This window comes from Salmo salar, chromosome 07 (assembly GCF_965601325.2).
Source record: "Salmo salar chromosome 07, fSalSal1, whole genome shotgun sequence".
Taxonomy (NCBI): Eukaryota; Metazoa; Chordata; class Actinopteri; order Salmoniformes; family Salmonidae; genus Salmo; species Salmo salar.
Window position 1 is genome coordinate 53,771,127 of NC_138297.1, and position 17,689 is coordinate 53,788,815.

Below are 17,689 nucleotides of genomic sequence, written 5' to 3' on the forward strand. Positions count from 1 at the left end.
GTTAACTAGCTAACATTGCCCATGAAAGGAAGTTAGGCTGGCGAGCAATCATTTTAGCAAGGTAGCCTAGGACAACAAAAAATAAAAGCATGTACTGTATGACAGAGGGTGAGGGTAGGCTGAGTCAACATGTTTTTTCTGCTCGCATGCTCGCACAAACACACAAAACAAAATCTGAACCATGGACAACCACATCAGATGTTGATTGGACTAAATATTTTTTTGTGTATTAGACTAAGCATAGGTGATTTGATGATGTTGAAATGTTGAAGTTGATGGTGCTGGAATATTGATGGTGCTGGAATAGTGGAGGCAGCTCCTGTTTTCTTTGCTACTTGCGGTAACACTCCATGGTTGTAAATCAATAGTTGTTAAGTAGTCTGAAAATTTCAGAAACAATTTGCTTGACCATGCTGTAGTTCATGCAACTGTTTTTTACATGCAATTTGCTTTGTGGACTTCACCGGACAGAGGTTGCTCCCTGGTTTTGTGATGAAACAAAAGTGTGGTTTAATTTATTCTACCACTGTGTCTTCTTATTGTCCCGGCCTTAGGCCTATATATCACGGCAGCAATGCATATGAACTAACAGGTTATAAAGCAAACAACGCAATTATCACAACACATAGGTTGCAATATGGCATTTTGTTCTGGCTTGGCTTCCCAGTGATTTTACCCACACACCGCTATCGACTGCGGAGTAACTACAATGTTGTTGATCCATCCTCCGTTTTCTCTGATCACACTCATTAAACTCTGTAGCTGTTTTAAAGTAACCATTGGCCTCATGGTGAAATCCCTGAGTGGTTTCCTTCCTCTCCAGCAACTGAGTTAGGAAGGACGCCTGTATCTTTGTAGTGGCTGAGTGTATTGATACACCATCCAAAGTGTAATTAATAACTTCACCATTATGTGTAGGCCAGTGACACAAAATCTCAATTTAATACATTTTAAACTCAGGGTGTAACACAACAAAATGTGGAAAAAGTCAAGGGGTGTGAATACTTTCTGAAGGCACTGTATATCTTTAATGTAGAAGTCCAAAAAATGGATGTAGCAAGTAAGGATTCTAGATGTCATTTACCAGCTCTCCATTGCAGAGAGTTTATCAGCCTAATTGTGCTGACATTTTTTGCCTGTATTTTATACTAATTGTTGGTATGGTGACGATGCCTTCATGCTTCTGAAACCAAGCCAAGGGAACTCTGTCCTTTGAAACAGCTAATAGAAATGTCAAAGTGGGTGGCTAGTCTTTCAAGTGTGAAAAACTGGAAATGTCAAGATTATACCTCAATTTTACCCTTGGATAAAGTGACATTTCATTTTGAAGCAAAGATGGTTTGGAATTAAAACGTGTAAAATGTCTGACTCATTCCACCAGAGCGAGAGGAAGGCCTAAACAGACGATTGATGTTAGGGTGCTGTACTGGAAATAAAATGGATAGTATTGTTGATTGGCAGTCGGCATCGTCAGTCATTTGTCAAATATCTCCATCCCCAACCGTTGCATTCTTCCCAAGACATGCCATATTCAACAGGTGAGATTTTCCCAGGTAAGCCCCTCAGCAGGAGGACCACAGACTTGTCCCACTCTCTGCCAGTCTAAAATTACATTTAATTTCACTTAATCTGACGCCAGTTTTACTGAGTACAGACGGATCCCCGGGCAGCCAAAATCACTTCATTTCCTGGTGACATACTGTAGGTTGGAATAATGAACCAGGCAGAGATGAACTACTATTGACCCAGTTCGGAGGCTGGGAAGCTAGCTGCAGATAGCAGGCATGGCATCGCAAACAACATGGCATTGGCAGAGGAGTTCCTAGGATGGGCTCGCCTGGAATTATATCACTGACATTTCCCAAAATGTCCCGAAAACTGGGTGTTTACAACACCTGTTACAACACCTTTTAACCACGTGACTGACATTTCTTACTTACAATACCTGAAACTTGAGCCTAGACTTACCTTTCCAGCAGCATATGCAGCTAATTTTGTTTTTAACTTATATAACAGGGAGCTTCACCAAACAGCCAGTTTTGGTCTCTCTCGTGCCCTTTAAGACCGATGGAGGAAGGAAGAAAGGAATTCAGCTCCTTTGGACCGAATCAGCTAGTCTGATCAGTAGTTCCAAATGCCTCACTGTCATCAGATTTTAAAGAGGTTCAGTTTATAATGAAGGCAGGCAAGGACGTTAAGTGAGCCTTCACATATGGTCAACTAATGTTAAAGCTGATGCTTAGTTTTAAAATTCATAGCGAGCCAATATGAGAAAAAAAAGGAAACGATATGCACTTTGCCACACAGAGAGCTGTCAGTTTTGTTAGAATCAGGGGAGATTATTATTAGTAGTAGATTGGTAGCCTTACACTCAGTTAAGAGAAGTTCATTTAAAGTCACCCAGTGAGGTTAATGAGGAAAAAATTTACTGCGCCGTTGTGGTGACTCACTGGGCACAGCGAGAGTCTATTTCCTGATCTCATTCAGCTGGAAATGACTGAGCAAATGCTGCTCCAAGAACAATTCTAGCCCTTAGCTGTTCATCTATAGTTGGAAAAGATTAACTTTCAAATCAATTGGGTTATATAGGCTTCAACAGTTTCCAAATATAAAATGACCTTCCCTAGTAGGCCTTTGCTTGACAGATCACAGGATGCTTGAATGAGCTCACTCAGATGTTGCGTAGTTGGACTGACAGGGTGGTACTGGCTAGTCTTGCTTGGCCAGATTTACTAGATGACTTTACCTGAAGATTGGAAGATTTTGCCTTTTGTTTTGGAAGGGTTCAGTACATGCTTAGAACATTGCGCTTTGGAAGGGTTGAGTACAAAGAAGAGACACATGGTAGAGCTCCACGTGACCAAGTGTGGCTGTCCAGATCTCTAACTCTGTCTGCTCTGAAGGGGGGGGGGGGGGGGGGGGTACAGGATTAGTGCCTCATGGAATAATTGAAGGGAAAGACTGCAGCTTCTATTGAATCTCAATTTCAGCAGACCAGGGGTAGTTCAACAGGACACGATATGAAGTATCTTCAAGTTAAAACACAAAATGTGCCTTCTACTGATGCTGCTACTTATACAACAGTCTGGTGGTCTACTGTAGTCGGCAGACATTATCAAAACCATATCTTCCACTACTGATGACAATACCAGCGTAAAAACAAAATCGTTTTTTTAATCCGCATGTTTGGTTCATAACGTTTTTTTTTTTTTAATAAATGCACAGCCGCCTTTTCCAGTTCTAAGGCCAACCTTAACCAAGAGGAATAGTCAACTAAGACACATGGCTAAATCAGCTCACTCTGTTGGTCACATGCTTAAATCCCATCACTCAGGATGGCGCTCCTAATCATCTTCCACTGCATCGCTCCTAGTGAGAAAATGTGGAGACTCAAAGGTTGAACATAAGCAGCTTGGGGAGAGCAATAAGCTGTTAACCCTGTAAGAAGAGGAGCTTATGTTGACAACAGGGGAAGGAGAAAGCCAAGTAGTAGTAAACAAGCCACAGCATGCAATCTGTCATGTGTTTTCACAAGTTCATCTGAGTTCTCAATAGTCCTTTTAGTAACGGTTGTAACAAGGCGCTCAATATTTAAACGGAATGTACAAAACATTAGGAACACCTGCTCTTTCCATTACATAGACTGACCAGGTGAATCCAGGTAAAAGCTATGATCCCTTATAGATGTCACTTGTTAAATGTATTTATATTTTATTTCACCTTTATTTAACCAGGTAGGCTAGTTGAGAACAAGTTCTCATTTACATCTGCGACCTGGCCAAGATAAAGCAAAGCAGTGCGACACAAACAACAACACAGAGTTACACATGGAATAAACAAGCGTACAGTCAATAACACAATATAAAAAAAGAAAGTCTATATACAGTGTGTGCAAATGGCGTGAGGAGGTAAGGCAATAAATAGGCCATAGTAGCGAAGTAATTACAATTTAGCAAATTAACACTGGAGTGATAGATTTGCAGATGATGATGTGCAAGTAGAAATACTGGTGTGCAAAAGAGCAGAAAAGTAAATAAAAACAATATGGGGATGAGGTAGGTAGATTGGATGGGCTATTTACAGATGGGCTATGTACAGCTGCAGGGATCGATTAGCTGCTCAGATAGCTGATGTTTAAGTTAGTGAGAGAAATAGAAGTCTCCAGCTTCAGCAATTTTTGCAATTCATTCCAGTCATCGGCAGCAGAGAACTGGAAGGCGGCCAAAGGAGGTGTTGGCTTTGGGGATGACCAGTGAGATATACCACTTCAATCCATGTAGATGAAGGAGGAGAAAGGTTAAAGAAGGATTTTTAAGCCTTGAGACAATTGAGACATGGATTGTGTATGTGTACCATTCAGAGGGTGAATGGGCAAGGTGCACCGGTTTGAGTGAGTCAAGAACTGCAACGCTGCTGGGTTTTTCACACACAACAGTTTCCTGTGTGTATCAAGAATGGTCCACCACCCATCGGACATCCAGCCAACTTGACACAACTGTGGGAAGCATTGGAGTCAACACGGGCCACCATCCCTGTGGCACGCATTCAACACTTTTGCGAGCCATCGGAAAGCTTCCCTGGTCTTTGTGGTTGAATCTGTGTTTGAAATTCACTGCATGACTGAGGGACCTTACAGATACTTGTTAGCCTAGATTCACAATTTGAATCAGCTATGTAGTGCTAGGTCAAAAAACAAAACGTGCACCCAGAGGGCTCCAGGACTGAGTTTGGGAAACACTGTCCTAGGCCACTATTGTGAGCATATTGTATAAGGAGGATTTCATGAGGGAGTTCAAGTAGGCTAGCAATTTGTGCTACTGTAAAACAGCATCTAGATCAGAGATTCCATGCATGGGTGAGAGGCAGGGGTTCACAATTCCTGTCCGGCTCGAGGACCACAGTATATGTCAGCTTTTCCACCTTGGCCTTTCACAGGCTAATTAAGACCTGGTGTGTAGACCCTCAAGACACACTAGTTGAAATAATAACTAGCTTAGCTAATAATTTGTTGCTATATGGAGTGTGTACCCTTTGTTTTACCTTTAAAAAAATTTATTTCATCCAAAAACAATGAGACCTAAACATGTGCAACCTTCCAACACTCCCCCAGCTATACTCGACAGAGAGGAGTTTTAGCCCATGTGCAATTTTCACTTTAAAATGTATGCCAAACAAAAACAAATGACTGCAAAGTTAAACGAAACAAAGAATTCTATGCACAAGGATTACTTTTAACAATTTCCACTGAAGATTTTACAAAAACACATTTACTTGAAGAACAGTGCAGTTGCAATGTTTGGCAACAGAATGACGGCACAGACAGGACAAACAGTCATTCTGTTACCAAACTTTGCATCTGCACTGTACTTCAAGTAAATGGGTTTTTGTCACATTTTCCGTGTATGTTGTTAAAAAGTAGTCCTCATTTCCTTGGTTTATTTTAGGGATGAACTTTAATTCCAACTGTGGGTCCTGGCAGGCAACCTGTAATTACAGCCTAGTGTATATACTCTAGCAATGAAATAAGATCCACGATTCTGGAGAAACATGCTCAGTCTCCCCACAGGGGGAAGAGGAGGTCTAGAGTGGGGGGAGTAAAGGTCTAATCCTGGGGGTCTCTCTTGATGTCTGAAGCTGCCTGAAAACAACTGTTTCTGCTCCACCCACTGTACAACCCTGGTAACCCCTCAAAGATGTTGGACCCTCTGACAATTTACATTTGTTTTAGTTAAAACACACACTATAAAAAGTACTTCATCCCCAAAACTGGTCTGCTCTTTTAGGTTTAGCAAAGGACGTTTTCTGGTGTCGTTTCATTCCAGCTGTACTGTATGCCTCCGTTCACCTCTTCCCAGCATTTTATTGGCAAGCAAATCCACCCGTATAATCCCAACAATGCCTCATTTCCTGTGATGCCACTCATCAGGTATGTCACCGTTAACAGGGATTCCATAAAACCTGTGTTTGTGTTGTTCACCGGCTGTGCTACAAGCATGAATACAGTCTCACAGTCCTTTACCTCACAGATTAGTATCAATCCTGAAAGAGCTTGGAACTGTTACACAATGTAAATTCACATCTAACACAGCCCCATACATGGACAGTGTATTGATGTAAGGAGATAGGTGCAGAAAAGTGCATGGAAGTTTGTCAGTGACAGTACAAACACGTGTTGGCATTTACAGTAGTCTGCTTGACTTCAGTGGGTTGTCTGTGTTTGATTGCACATTGTCATACCATGTAAATCATCCAGTAGCTGGTTGTTCACTTGTGAAGGGCAAAATAACCAAACCAAAATATATTGGACTGTTTTAAACCATAAGAGCACACAGCCACAATTTGAAAAGATGTGAGTGTTTGCTTCTTCTGAAACTTCTTTTACAACTTGTTGTTCCACTTTCAGTGGTTCTTTATTTTACGATAAGCCTATTATTTCCATTGCTTTAATAGGAAATTACCGGTATGTATATTCAAATGAACCCCAAAGAAACAAACAATGAATTGGTTATTGCATTGTGTGATTACCATTGTACCCTGTAACTTTTCAGTAAATACCTGGTAACTTATGTACCATGAAATAAAGTGCTAATCTAAATGTCCTTGGCAAGAAGCTCAATAGGGACTCAGACTCCAACTTGTTAGACAAACAGTCAGCAGAAAACAGAACTGCCACATCAAACAAAGAAATGAGACGGAAGGTTCAATTCAAACAAGCAGAATTTATGCTTTGGCCTGAAAAAAATATAATAAAATCACCACTGTCACATAAAATAGGTAAATGGTGAAATATTGCTGGTAAAATTCTTCATAAGTATTCATACCCCTTGACTTATTCCATAATTTTATGTGATACAGCCTGAATTCAAAATGGATAAAATAAATGTTTCCCCTCACCCATCTACATACAATATTCCATGATGACAAAGTGAAAACATATTTTTAGAAATGTTTGCAAATGTATTGAAAATGAAATACAGGAATATCTCGTTTACAGAAGTATTCACACCCCTGAGTCAATACACGTTAGAATCACTATAGACTCACAGCTGTAGTTGCTGTCATTCTGGGTAAGTCTCTAAGTGCCCGATTGCGACTTAGGAAATTATGCCTTTCTTACGCACGCCTTTCATACGCACTTCTTAGTAGTTGGTTTTCAGACTTACCTTATGAAGGTGCATAATGGGCTTTGCTGGCGTGGTTCCCTTGCGCGTGCTAAATAAATGTAATTGAACCGCTGAAAATCCTCCCACTTGCTAGCCAACAGATTTTCTCGTGGATTTTTCATTCAATAGGGTTTTCAATATATTTATCTTAAGCCATACATTTAAATACGGTGTACCATTAAATTTGAAATTTTTTCGGCAGACTCAATAAAATATATCTATAAAATAGGTTCAGAATATTAGGGGTCAATGAAAGAAAGGCATCGACAGTGCCTTCAGAAAGTATTCATACCCCTTGACTTATTCCACATTTTGTTGTGTTACAGACTGAGCTCAAAATTGATTAAATTGTTGTTGTTTTTCTCACCCATCTACACACAATTCCCCATAATGACAAAGTGAAAACAAGTTTTTAGACATTTTTGCAAAAGCATTGAAAATGAAATACAGAACATTTACGTAAGTATTCACACCAGATTCAATATTCAATAGTCTTTCTCTAAGAGCATTGCACACCTCGATTGTACAATATTCTTCAAGTTCTGTCAAGCTGGTTGTTGATCATTGCTAGACCGCAATTTTCAAGTCTTGCCATAGATTTTTAAGCGGATTTATGTCATATCTGTAACTAGGCCACTCAGGAACATTGAATGTCATCTTAATAAACAACCAGTGTGTATTGATACACCATCCAAAGTTCAATGAATAACTTCACCATGCTCAAAGGGATATTTAATGTCTGCTTTTTATTATTACCCCTCTACCCCTCTAAGATTGGAAAGCAGCTGCGGTCATCCCCCTCTTCAAAGGGGGGGACACTCTTGACCCAAACTGCTACAGACCTATATCTATCCTACCCTGCCTTTCTAAGGTCTTCGAAAGCCAAGTCAACAAACAGATTACCGACCATTTCGAATCCCACCGCACCTTCTTCGCTATGCAATCTGGTTTCAGAGCTGGTCATGGGTGCACCTCAGCCACGCTCAAGGTCCTAAACTATCTTAACCGCCATCGATAAGAAACAATACTGTGCAGCCGTATTCATTGACCTGGCCAAGGCTTTCGACTCTGTCAATCACCACATCCTCCTCGGCAGACTCAACAGTCTTGGTTTCTCAAATGATTGCCTCACCTGGTTCACCAACTACTTCTCTGATAGAGTTCAGTGTGTCAAATCGGAGGGCCTGTTGTCCGGACCTCTGGCAGTCTATGGGGGTGCCACAGGGTTCAATTCTTGGGCCGACTCTCTTCTCTGTATGCATCAGTGATGCCGCTCTTGCTGCTGGTGAGCCTCTGATCCACCTATACGCAGACGACACCATTCTGTATACTTCTGGCCCTTCTTTGGACACTGTGTTAACAACCCTCCAGACGAGCTTCAATGCCATACAACTCTCCTTCCGTGGCCTCCAACTGCTCTTAAATACAAGTAAAACTAAATGCATGCTCTTCAACTGATCGCTGCCTGCACCTGCCCGCCCGCCCGTCCAGCATCACTACTCTGGATGGTTCTGACTTAGAATATGTGGACAACTATAAATACCTAGGTGTCTGGTTAGACTGTAAACTCTCCTTCCAGACTCACATCAAACATCTCCAATCCAAAGTTAAATCTAGAATTGGCTTCCTATTTCGCAACAAAGCATCCTTCAATCAATCTGACAAACATACCCTCGTAAAACTGACCATCCTACCGATCCTCGACTTCGGCGATGTCATTTACAAAATAGCCTCCAATACCCTACTTAATAAATTGGATGCAGTCTATCACAGTGCCATCCGTTTTGTCACCAAAGCCCCATATACTACCCACCACTGCGACCTGTACGCTCTCGTTGGCTGGCCCTCGCTTCATACTCGTCGCCAAACCCACTGGCTCCAGGTCATCTACAAGACCCTGCTAGGTAAAGTCCCCCCTTATCTCAGCTCGCTGGTCACCATAGCAGCACCCACCTGTAGCACGCGCTCCAGCAGGTATATCTCACTGGTCACCCCCAAAGCCAATTCCTCCTTCGGCCGCCTCTCCTTCTAGTTCTCTGCTGCCAATGACTGGAGCGTACTACAAAAATCTCTGAAACTGGAAACACTTATCTACCTCACTAGCTTTAAGCACCAGCTGTCAGAGCAGCTCACAGATTACTGCACCTGTACATAGCCCATCTATAATTTAGCCCAAACAACTACCTCTTCCCCTACTGTATTTATTTATTTCGCTCCTTTGCACCCCATTATTTCTATTTCTACTTTGCACTTTCTTCCATGGCAAATCTACCAATGTTTTACTTGCTATATTGTATGTACTTCGCCACCATGGCCTTTTTTTGCCTTTACCTCCCTTATCTCACCTCATTTGCTCACATTGTATATAGACTTATTTTTCTACTGTATTATTGACTGTATGTAACTCTGTGTTGTTGAATGTGTCAAACTGCTTTGCTTTATCTTGGCCAGGTCGCAATTGTAAATGAGAACTTGTTCTCAACTTGCCTACCTGGTTAAATAAAGGTAAAAAAATATATATGTTAAATACCATTAGGTACTCTTTGTGAGGCATTGGAAAACCTCCCTGGTCTTTGTGGTTGAATCTGTGTTTGAAATTCACTGCTCGACTGAGGGTCCTTACAGATAATTGTATGTGTGGGGTACAGAGATGAGGGTAATCATTCAAAAATCATGATAACCACTATTAATCGCACACAGAGTGAGTCCATGCAACTTATAATGTGAATTGTTAAGCACATTTTTACTGCTGACATTTCAGCTTTTCATTTTTTATTCATTTGTAAAAATGTCTAAAAACATAATTCCCCTGACATTATGGGGTATTGCGCATAGGCCAGTGACACACAATCTCAATTTAATCAATTTTAAATTCAGGCTTTAACAACAAAATGTGGACAAGTCAAGGGGTGTGAATACTTTGTGAAGACACTGTAGATTCTTTCCAACATAGATGGTTCCAGAATTGGGAGAGAGCATGAATGTTATGGCACAGTACTGTAATTTAAACAAAGCCTTGTACATGAACATGATGACAGGTTTGATTGAATCCAACCCCTTGTGTCACACAGAACTTTCACATGGGCTGGAGCATTACACAAGAGTGCTAGTTGTTGGATACATTTATAAAAAAAAAGAATTGCTCAGCAATGTTTAATGTATATATATATATATATATATATATATATATATATATATATTATATATATATATATATATATATATATAATCATTTTCAGGTCCTGTTCACATGTTGAAGCGAGTTACAGTAGTGACCGCACGCGGTATTCTGCAACCAGTTCAGATAGTCCAGATATTTGTTTAGGTCACATAGCCTACTCAAGGGGGCCCTACATCCATAGGCTATTCAATTAGGGAAAATTCCCCTAATCCCATCTGGCAAAAATGTTTATGTGATCAGACTTTTTTTTTTTGGAACTCTAACTTAATATTTGAGGCCACCCAAACTGTATGTGGGTGTCTATTTCTCTTGGTGGAAATAACATAGATTAATTAATTTAGAGAGAATGAAAATGCATTGGCTATACCACAGGCAATTTTACATTTGCAGCTATAGGCACCATCATACTTGAGTTATGGTGGGCTCTTTTTTCGCTCTTAACGCTGTACTGCGAAGTGGCCTTCGCATTGACTGCGCCTATTGCAAAAATCCATTTACCTCTTTCCAGCCGCAGTCCTCTAAAAGTGTATGAAAAACTCCCCTCTTTCTCTGGTCCCACTCTGAATTCGCTCAGGCATTCAATCGGGTGATAGATAATTGTTCTCTGCAGTTTATTTTATCGCATAATCCAAAGGTTTATATATTGTGCAAATAGGCTACATAATTAAAGTTCGCACTCTGCATATCCACGCGTGTTTACTGCAATCTGTTGTAGGACATCTGATTCCAGCTCCTTTTTTGTGTAATGATGGCAACTGTAAGGGGACTTCTGGGTAAATTCACTTCTGGGTAAATTCCTTCAGCCTTCACAATAAAGGTTCCTCATATAACATTTAAAAAACGTTTACAATATTAAGCTATCTTCTCACCAGTCACCTAGTAGTTAAGCTTAAGTGGAGGAAATAAAGGTAGACTACACTTGCTGATACAGCTGTCTGCTTTAGATAGGGCTTCTGGGTAGATCCCTACTTTCATGGACGCACAATTCATTTGTTGCACAGTTCAATATGTTTTTGCAATACAACAAAATACAAATTACATTTTAATATGATAATGTAGCAATTAAATTGAGATTAAACTGCGACATGGACTCAAACTTAGGTCCCAGTATAGCTCTAAGGGTACGTAGCCTACAGTGGTGGCTGGTGGCACTAAAAATGGGGAGGACGGCTCTTTGTAATGGCTGGAACAGAATAAATGGAATGGTCTCAAACACATCAAACACCTGGCTTCTGTGTTCTCTTTGTCCGTTCACTCCATTCCATTCATTATTATAAGTCGTCCTCCCCTCATCAGCCTCCTCTGGTAGCCTACCCTTAGAACTAGAGGGACCTGAGTTTGAGTCCAGGGCGCAGGCTAGGATCGTTACACTACCCCACTTCTTTGGGATGTGCACAGAATGTATCAAAGTAAGCCTTAATTAAAAACATGGATTTCCTATAATTTACTAAGCAGTTTCACTGGGGACTTTTATTTTGATGGCAGTTATCGGAATAAGAAGTTATATTATTGCCACTTGTTGGTTATTGTTGCTAGGATTACAGATCTCTCATTGCACAAGCTTGTAAATTACATTGTAATGTAGATGGAACACTGCAAGGCATTGTGGACAGGTTTAAAGCCACACATACCAATTGGATCCGCAGATCCACTTCTCCTCAGGTTCTGAGCACTTTACAGTCAGCAATCTGTAGGAATGTGCTGTGTTTATCAGTAAACTCATTAACTGTCTCATCTGCATCACCCTAAAATTGTTATTCCCTGATGATGTAAAATGATCTACAACCCTACCAATGTTCTGCTTTTGAGGACACCCGCCTTTAGCTAATAGGCCTTTGTGATTCTCTGCAACCATTTGTGTTAAAATAAAAAGCTAGCAGGAGGTGTGTGTGTGTGTGTGGGGGGGGGGGGGGGGGGGGGGGGGGGTGTTCAAAGCCTAAAATGAAACAAATGATATACATAAGACAATTTGGAGGTACCTAGAAGGCACAACCATATATGCCTTCTTTAAGAACAACATTTGTCTCTCTCTCTTTCTGTAAACAGACCAGCCTTCAATCTCCAGTCTACCATCACTGCTCAGGATGGAAGCACTAGAATTGCTCCAGTAATCAACAACTCACTGTAGGAGATTCCCTTAACATTAACTCTCTCTCTCTGTCTGTCTCTCGCTCTCTCACTCTCTCAGTCTCTCTCTGTCTCTCTCTGCAGTGTGTTGCATGAGTTGGTCCATTTTACTTACCCCCAGTGTGCAGAGAGACCCAGAACCCATCTCGTGCTACATCCAGTACCACTGCAATATGAAGATAAATATAAAGACAAACAAAACAAAGACAAATACATATTTCATTATAAGTGCATATGCATAAAGAATTATAATGCATGGGTGCACTAATAGCTTGTATTGTATTGTGCATTATATTGAATTTTGCATATGCATGAGCTTATAATGCATTATAAAGAGAGCACTGATAGGAGGTGCTACCATGCATACAGTATAAGTAAATGTGGCTAAATGGTTTTGAATTTGTTGCAGAGGATAACACTACTGATATATAAAGTCCATTAAACCACATAGCACTACATTATACCTTTTAGTGGCTGAGTAGTTTCATCCATACGGGTGACGAAAGGAAGATTCTGATAAGTTTGTATCTTGTGTTGTATTCTCCCTCCTTACAGACGTCATACAGAAAGTTAAAGATTCACATAAAGCCCAGCTGAAGGAGAAGTCTGAATTTGTGTTTGAAGGCATGTCAGTGGATTAAACGGCATTTACACAGAGCTACACATCACACCGGGAGAGAGTGAAGGGGTTAATAAAGAGCATGAGATTCTGCAAATTGAGGATACATACAGAAGAAAAATATCATCAGACACTTCACTCAACTGCAAAGACATCTTAAAACTCAAACCTGGTCAAAGACAAGAGAATAAGAAACCCACCAGAGCTGTAATGACGAAGGGCATTGCTGGCATCAGAAAAACAGTATATGTTCAGAAGTTCATCCTTGACTGGGTAAAAGGTCAAGCCAATCAGGAAGTCGATTTCATCTTTGTGCTCGCAGGAAGTTGATTTCATCTTTGTGCTCGCTTTCAGAGAGCTGAATTTGATTAAAGATGACCAGTAGTCTTCAAGAGCTAAACAACACACAGAAATTCCATGGCTATAACATAATGTTCATCTTTGATGGTCTGGATAAAAGCAGACTTCCTTTACATTTTCATCAGAACAAGAAGTTGAGTGATTTAACTGAGAAATCTTCAGTGAATGTGTTGCTAACAAACCTCCTCAAGGGGAATCCACTTCTCAAAACTCTCATCTGGATAACTTCACGGCCAGCAGCAGCCAGTTAAATCCCCCGTCAGTACATCGACAAGGTGACGGATGTACGAGAGTTCACTGACAAACAGAAAGAAGAATGCTTCAGGAAGAGAGCCTCCACATCATGTGTCACATGCCAGTCTTATGCATGCCATGGTTCTAGAGCAAATGCTGGACATGAGAGTGGAGAGATTACAACTCTGATTGAGATGTACAATCACCTCCTGCTCATTCAGACAAACCTGAAAAGCAAGAAGTAAATTATCTAGACATAATCATAGAACCAAACAAATAAATAACTGTTAAACTGGCCCAGCTGGTCAAGGGCAATATCCAGTTCTATATGAAAGACCTGGAAGAATGTGGCATGATGTCAGTGATGCTTCAGTGTATTCTGGGTTTTGCACAGAGTAGTATTTAAAGAATACTTTTTGTTTCATCAGAGGAAGGTGTATTGCTATGTTCATCTAAGCTTTCAGGAGCGCATTGCATCTCTGTATGTTTCCCACTGCTGTGTGAGCAAGAACACTAAGGTGCTTGAGTTTTTCCTGGAAAATGTGTCCATGGAGCTCCGTTTGTTCATGAGTTGCTGAAGATTATAGTAGATATAACCTTGAAAAGTGAGAATGGATATCTGGAATCCAACCACAAACGGTTGCAGTGGCGTGTATTATTGCAAAACATTTACCAAAAAAAAATATGTATCTTTTTATCTTTAGTGTCTTTCAGCTCTCTGTGTTTCATAATTTTCCTACAATTCGCAAGAGGCTGAATGTATCTCACGGGAGAAAGCATCAGAGGAAGCGACACAGCACCCCTTTGTCTTTGTATGTGTAGGCATTCTATCTGATGCTGTCTGGTAAGAAAGAGTATGACATTGTTTCCGCCCGTAGCATTTTCCGCCAGCGAGCGCTTGGCCTCCCTTGATGAAAAATAAAATAATATTAGCCAATCAGTGTTGAGCTAAACTGTTAATGGTCCTGGAGCACCAAAAAAAGTGTCAAGGGAAGCCAGTTTGAATTTGGCTTCACTCCCATCACATCACATCGAGAGAAATACGTCATTGACAGAAACAACTTGAAATGTAGCATTTCGTTGTGGTGTTGTTGTCCTCCGGTGGCTAGCTAGCTAGCTAAATTTGGCCCTTTCTAAATTAGCAATAGTTGGAGATAGGGATTTGGACTTGTAGTTTTACTGGCCAATGATTATAACTGTGATTTTGATCCAACCATTAATTCATTCATTGTGCCCCTGGACTGAGAGGATGGAAGTCCAATATGTAGCTAGATGTAGAAGGCTAATGTTAACTAGCTAACGTTGCCCATGAAAGGAAGTTAGGCTAGCGAGCAAGCATTTTAGCCAGGTAGCCTAAGAAAAGAGCTTTCAGGTACACACTGCTCAGCACTGCCCAATGCTGTGCTGATGTCAAAGGTGCATGCTGGATGAGTTTGACATGAGAAAATATAACATATCTGTTTGGGGGAGTGAGAGACTGATCCCTGCTGTGAGGAAACTTAGAAAGGCAATGTAAGTACAATAATAACAAAATGGCAAACTCACACATACCACATAACTATAAATAATTTTACAATTTTAGACCTTAGGGGCTTTGGTGTGTTATTTTTTTAATTCACTTTGACACTTTGATGCATCAATACGGTGCAAGACAACAGCATTGGGGACAAACATATGACACTCTGTATGAATTATATTTTCTTTGCTTCTATAGATTGTTTAGACTTAGTCTTTCAGTTGAGAGCTGTGAATCACTGGCCATCATACTCAAATCAGCAGACTCACTTCTAAAAGAGCTGGACCTGAGGAGAGTTAGGGTGAGGGCAGACTGGGTTCTCTTAGCTGGACTGAAGCAATCACACCGTAAACTAGAGACATTGAGGTCAGTACTTTTGGAATTTGGAGTGGTCTCGCAATTATGACTCAGTGGCCTTGTGGTTAGAGCATCCGCCCTCAGATTGGAAGGTTGTGAGTTTGATGCCTGGCTGAGTCATACCAAAGACTGTAAAAATGGGACCTGACGTGTCTCTGCTCGGCATTAATGAGATAGATTCATGGTAAGGCCCTGTGATAGACTAGTGTCCTGTCCAGGGGGTGTGCTTCTACATAAAGCTGCCTCACGTTCTAGAAACAGGAGATAAGCTCCTGCCATATGAGCTGGTCTGGCTTGCATAAGGTTACTTACTTACTTCACATTATGATAGCCTTTAGATCTCTTAATTTTTTGACAGTTTGTTGGGGTCAAAATGTCTCCTGTTTTGTTCTAATAATTATTTGAATTGGTACTCACACACCTACAGTCACATGCATACAATGAGTGTACAAAACATTAGGAACACTTGCTCTTTCCATGACATAGACTGACCAGGTGAATCCAGGTGAAAGCTATGATCCCTTATTGATGTTGCTTGTTAAATCCACTTCAATCAGTGTAGATGAAGGGGAGGAGACAGGTTAAAGAAGGATTTTTAAGCCTTGAGACATGGATTGTGTGTCTGCCATTCAAAAGTTTTTAAGTGTCATTGAACAGGGTATGGTAGTAGGTGCCGGGCACAGCGGTTTGTGTCAAGAACAGCAACGCTGCTGGGTTTTTCACGCAGTTTCCCATGTGTATCAAGATTGGTCCACCATAGGGAGTGGGCTGGATGAGGGGGGGTGCAACTCAATATTAGGAAGATGTTCTTAATGTTTTGTACACTCAGTGTATGACTACAACAGATGACCCAAGACATGGACTTATCTCAACAGACGACCACTTTCGAGGTCTGAATACATTTCACGAAATGAATATGATTTCAGAATGTAATGTCCCTTCAATTGTTCTATCTCTAATAATAGACACATCAACATTGGATTTCACTCATTGTATTAAATGTAACATTTAGGTTTTATCCATAGGATCAGATGGTTGATTAGCACAAGTTGGCAGGTAAAAGATGGCACCAATGGCAGTAGGGGTGTGGGTCAGCATACAGTATGTAGGCTGCTGTAAATCAAATCTTAAACCCTCTATTGTTGCCTGGTCTTATGGACTTCAAGCTGCCCCATGGCAACGACAAACAAGCCCTTGACAAAGAAACTCCTGCAGCATGGAAACCCAGAGAGAGAGGTCCAGAAAACAAGGCGCACATTAACGTTACATTACAAAGTGCCTGGAAATATGTCACACATACTGGTGAGTTTGACCTTTTCAAACGCCTTACAGAAACATGACTCTTTTTGTCAAGCCTTTCTAAGAGAGAGAAAGGTTAGGTTCTTGTTCAGTCACACTGTTCATATAAAGGGAGATGGACATGTAAGCACAAAAACTTAAACCGTTTTGAATATTTCATCTCTGAAAATTATGAAATTATATTATACCCGAAATTATGTTCTTTATATAGACTTCAATGTTTACATGGGTGGATAATTTTGGTCTATTTTCAGTATTCATTTCAGTTTCATTAGGAGCAATCTGTGGTGTATCAGGGGAGGAGGAAAATATCCATCTATCTTGTCCTCCACTCCAGAGTGGTTATTAGAGTCTTGGTCAGAGCAGGAGGGCTCTTCTACTCATTACAGTACACAGTACATTGACTCTTAAGGTAGGGTCAGGGTGATACCAAAACATGACTTTATGTTGTGTACTGTAGTATTGTGTTTAGTGTTCTGTTTAGAGGCTAAGTTAGCCTGATCCACCACTCTGACCGCTGCGCTGAACTTTCCTTTCACTTCATGTAAGTTTGCGAGATCAGGATGGTCGCAGGAGGCTAACCCTACTGTAAGTAGCCACTACACATTGTTGTGACACTGTCATAAGAATGACCATATACCTGACAGTACATGAAATGACAAGCAATGACACTGAAGGGATTACCTCTGAAGCATCATGGCAGTTTCTTAAGAGTGTTCGTAAGGAACACTAGGAACCAGCTGGATTGCATCTGCAAAGAGGGACCTTTTGGCTTGCACCTTAGGAATCCATCAGTCCAGCAACCACAGTTGTAGCTATAGCAATGTGCCCTT

At 40.8% G+C, this 17,689-nt stretch overlaps 1 protein-coding gene across 2 annotated transcripts in view; it reads right to left on the reverse strand.

Moving 5' to 3' along the window:
* LOC106609522 (ras association domain-containing protein 8) overlaps nt 1-11,085 on the reverse strand; it is a 30,731-nt gene extending 19,646 nt beyond the window's left edge. For both annotated transcript variants that reach the window (XM_014208440.3, XM_014208439.3), the window contains exon 1: nt 10,843-11,085. The gene's annotated coding sequence lies outside the window, so the exon portion shown is untranslated. The remainder of the gene's footprint in view (nt 1-10,842) is intronic.
* Nucleotides 11,086-17,689: the final 6,604 nt, after the last annotated feature.